Here is a 5,324-nt window from a genome sequence, read left to right as displayed (position 1 = left end):
AATTGTACCATTTGCAATACAGTTTGGTCAATAGCTTAAGCTCATTTTTTTAGCTAGCTCTTACATTTTAAATTAACTCACTTTTATTATTTCATATTTTAACATGAGGCCCAAGGTTTATCGGTACTGGGCATCTTTCTCCACAGACAACTGGCTCCACTTTTTTTCTCCTTTATTTGCTTGGAGTCTTTGCCTTGTTCTATTTTGCTAAGTCACTGGCTGAAACAGCTTTATTCATTAACGAATAAAAGCAACACATATATAGAAGGACCTCTCACATCACTTTTGCTTAAATCAGGTTTTGTATTATTTAAAGGAAGAATGTCATGTATTACTCTGAATGTGTTTGCTATGGTTTTATACAATTAGATGATAAAAGATTTACACACAAGGTGATTGTCCAATATTCTCTTTTAAGGTTCCCTGTTTCCAGGTGATTCTATGTATGTGTCAAGTTGTCACTAAGGGCCAATTCTGTGATTATGTAACAAAATGAGTAAACTGTTTTATTATTTTGGTTTCAGAAAAAAATAATTAAATCAACAAGAAGACACAAATTAAATTCTATAATCCCCCTATCATAAATTCAGGATATAAAAAAAGAAATTTAAAAATAGGTCTGGAAAATTAAGTCATTTGCTAAAGTAATTGTTTTACAAGAATCAGGACTCAAGCTAGATATGAAAAATCTATTTTATAAAGTAGAGATAGGATGATTGCTCCAGCAATCTAATCGCCCAGCCTAGCCTTCTTAGCTAATTCCAGTACAGTGACAGGGCTTGCAACCGAGAATGTGAACAGCAAAAGGAACACCACTAGAGTTTGTTGTTTGCCCTTCACATGTTCATGCATACATATGTACACACAACTTCATTATATGCATACATATACACAGACAAACAATGTTTCTTTATTCATTAATGCATGCCAATAATCCCATCTTCTTTGGTAGATGCAATGTGAGTTCTTAAATATAAAAATTACATAGTTGGATATGATATAATAGCAAAATTTTATATTTTAAATCTCTAACCATTTTTTCAATGAGATGTAAATGTCGGAATGTCTTCTGTCTGTCCACCATCAGCTCAGTGTACTGTGGGCTGGAACCAACCACACTGTCTCTTAACTCATTAGAAATAAAGAATCTCAAATTATACTCAAATTTCATTTGTCAAAATAATGGTTTTAATTCAGATGTGTTTTAAAACACTTTGTCACAAATATAGAATTTTTTGATGACAGAAAAAAGATTAACCAGCTGGGAAATGGCATTTACTTCTCTTTCAAGGTTTTGCTCCCTGAGAGCTGGAAATCCTTGGAGATTGTCATCATGCATTTGGAGTTGGCATATATAAGTCCAGTGTACAACTTCAGAGTATAGGAGGCAAAACTGCTCGGGTGACAGTGAACGGTGAGACTGTTGCCAACTCTAGAGTTGAAGAAGCTCTTGGGTTGTTAACCTATTATTAGATTAACTTCAAAAATAGCTCTGAGACTAAGCACTAGGCCATTGTCTCTCAGCACTGATTATTGCAGAATGCCAAGTATATTTGCATTAGTGATTTTGTAAGTGGGAACTAAAACTTGGTTGTTGAGACTGTTAGAGAGAAGGAGGGTGAGTCATGAGTCTACAGGTGCCACTCTGCAAAGTCAGGAATATACTACTTACTAGATTCATTTTTCAGTTATTCACAGAGTAAATTTAAAAGCTTATAGAATGCACTAACCCCCTCCAGTTTCTGAAAGTACAGAGTTAGCTGTACCTGCATTTTTTTTGTAGCTCACAATATAATAAGGTGATACTTAGAAATTAAATTTGTATGTTCCAGTAGTCAGGTCCAGTCAGTTAGGAAGAATTGGGTAATGTTTCAGTAACTCTTCAAATTTAAAGGACATTTAAATTGAAGAAAACCTTTCCCAGAAAACTGGACAAATTGAAACAGTCCGTTTGCCTCGTTGACTGAAGACATCCTATGCCCCGGAAGAAGTTTCCAGTTTCTTTATTTCAATTAATATTGATGTAATAAAATAACTTAGATATCATAGTCATACACTAAATGAAGCTCTTGTCTACTTTTGCTTCACTTAGCATATATTAAAGTCCCAAGAAATCACATTTCTTAAGAAAAACAGTTTCCAGATTATTTTTATTATGGCATTGTCCCTCTTTAAAGGGGAACATTTATCATTAGTTGCACGACAGAGAAGCCAAGCATCCATGTATAACAGTGATTCCAACTTGAAGAACACATAGTTAATTGTACTATCAGTACAGCCTAATGGGATGCTTAAAAGAAGGCTGTTGTTTCTGATGGTAAAAAACAGGCTTAAAGGATACCAGAACAAGGGACAAGACTCAGTACCTCAGCACATTCTGAATCTTTCCTGATGTTCTCATTGCATGCCTTTGAAGAGGAATGTGTTCTACATATCTTATTTGAATTATTATCACAGTCTAGCCACTGCTTATTTATAAATGATGTCTCAGATGTCCATTTCTTTATGCATCATTGGGGACAATAAGGTGCTTTGCAAGCAAGAGAAATTTTTAGAGAACCACATCGAATCTATAGACATTTGAATAATTAGATAGCAAAAATATTTAATGAAAGATGAAACTATAAAAATAATTAGTAGCATATTTATTAATTAAGTAGAGACTTTGCCTTGCAAAATTTTATGGTTGTGTTTAACTCAAACTTTCACTTATTATACAACATTACTTATTGCTTATTGTATAACCAAAATAAATTTTTAGAGAACCATATTGAATCTATAGACATTTGAATAATTAGATAGCTTTATTTTATCTGTAAATTTTATTACATACTTAGAGTCCAATTTTAACAAATATATGCTAATATGAAAGATTTAGGTTGTGAGTTCTTTAAAGCAGAGTGAATGTCACTTTACCTTTTACTGCTGCAATGACCTGAATTCATTGTCATTTTCTTTGTACTTAAGAAATATTTAGAGAAAGATGAAGAGTTAAAGAGAAAACCACATTAAAGAAAAAGTTGGGTTGGGGAAAAAGATGCCAGAAACTCTCTTTGAAGCACAGTAATAGACTAATTATACTTAATCTAATGGCTTCCAAATGAACAAGTGTTTTTTTTTTTTATTAGTCTAAAACTTTTTATTTGCTTTATTGCAACATAAAGCAGACTGGGAGTTTCCCCCCATAGTTTAGTCAGTTGAAACTTAGTATTCTGACATAGTCATTTTACTTGGAACCTTAATGGTCACTATATGTGTTTGTTACTTAATTTTTTTTTACTTATTTATTTATTTATAAAAATTTCCACTTTCTCCCCTCCTCCCAATATCCTTCCATTCCCCCCACTCCCTCTCCTCCTCCCTCTCCAGTCCTAAGAGCAGTCAGGGTTTACTGCCCTGTGGGAAATGAACAAGTATTTTGATACAACTATTTTGACTTTTTATAACATTATAGTGGTTTTTTTATTTGTTAGGCAGTTCACATCTGCATGCTACCTGAAGAAATTATATTCATGATGCTTGGCATAGAATTTAGAGCTCTATATTCAATAAACTTTAAGATATGAATAAATAGTTTTGTGAACATTTTAATGGTTTTATAGGCTACCAACCTATCTTCAATATAAATTCTAAATACAATAATAAGAGAGGAGGTAAAGCACTGACTTATTAAATGAAGTTGAGTATATAATCTAGATAGTTAATATAATATTTCCAGTCAATAATCCTAGAAGCATAAGAGATACAAATTATTTACAACTGTGGAAATTGATTGCACATATGAATTCACTGTGATGGCTCTACCATGGATAAGTCCTTTTTAAACTCAGTCCAGACCAAATCTCTGCATGGAGATGGAGGTGGGTATGAAGATTCTCCTCTAGCTAAGAAGCCACTCTCAACTGAGAGCTGCTGATAGAGGGAGATACATTTTCTTTAAGAATGTTGACCCATACTCCAATGAAAGCCCCATATCTAACAATACATGGGCAATACAAACTAGGTGAAAATAAAAGACACAAAAGGGGTTATATCTTTGATGATTTCAGAGGGGGGCTGTCTATGATCTGAACACATTTTAGAAAATTCATAATGATCAATGAAGAAAATAAAAAAAACCTTGTCAAATATTGTTAATAACAGAATATTTACAATTCATTGCTTTATAATTTCAGAGTATATTAAATAAATATAATAAAACATTGACACATTTAAAGGCAACAAAACCTTAGGAAAATCACAAAACTTATAAAGTTACCATGTCTATGGAATGATGAGCAACATATGAAATATTTTCAAAGAGTTATTATGATAATGTTAACATATAAATTATTGTGAGAAATATTTAAATAGAGTTAGTGGGGTTATTTATAGAAATGAAAATGCTAAAATGAATGCATTTGAAGTGATGTTTGAAGCTTTACTTAAAAAGTGAAGTAGCACCAGGTGTTTTGGCACATTCCTAAATTGTGAGTAGTCAGAGTGAATAGGCAAGAGGATTGTGAGCTCTGTGCCAGCCTGGACGACAGACTGAGCCCTTGTCTTAAGCAAGCAAAAAGAGATAAAGAGCAGAAAACCATGTCAAAGAGACATAGAAATGAAAAATTTGACATAACAATTAAAATATATAAATATAACTTCAAGAATCAGTATAGCTATATAAGCTTATTTACTGAATCATACAACTGTACAACTTATAGCATGTGAAATCTAAAATTCATACTTTATTGATATAAGGTATGAAAAGACTAATTACTGCTTAAAATGAATCACACACACATTTTGTTTACTTCCACTCTCAAACAACTAACGTCATATATTCCCTACACTTCTTCTCCACTACAAGTCTTTTTACTATATTTAAAAATTTCTCCTGTGTATTGTGACTTGTTCATATTAACCAGGTCACCTGGGTGTTTATATTTAGTACTATCAACTGGAGTATGGGGGCCGTGTTGGTAAGTATACACCCAAAGAAAGTGTTTGCTCCACTTGAGAATCTATGAGTAGTCCAAAGACAAGTAAGAGGGGCAAATCAGATCCTCCCCAGCCCCACAAATTCTGTGATCGACTACAAAATGAACATTATGTGAGCAATCAAAGCAGTCACTCTAGTGTGAGATCATAATTTGGCTGGGTCATTACAACAAGAAGGTTTTTCACAGTTCCTCTTAATTTTTTGGTTCTTACATTCTTTTTTGCTCCTCCCATTTTTCGGTTATCATTATTGTATGTTTTTTCTTTTCTCTATTTTTGTGTGAGGTTCTAAGAAATTATGAAGGTAAAGTTTTCCAGGACTGTGAAGAATTTCCTCAATATTTCCT

The sequence above is a fragment of the Myodes glareolus genome, chromosome 4, assembly GCF_982192425.1.
Source record: "Myodes glareolus chromosome 4, mMyoGla1.1, whole genome shotgun sequence".
Lineage (NCBI taxonomy): Eukaryota > Metazoa > Chordata > Mammalia > Rodentia > Cricetidae > Myodes > Myodes glareolus.
The sequence above is the reverse complement of the archived record's forward strand: the minus strand, read 5'-3'. Positions refer to the sequence as shown.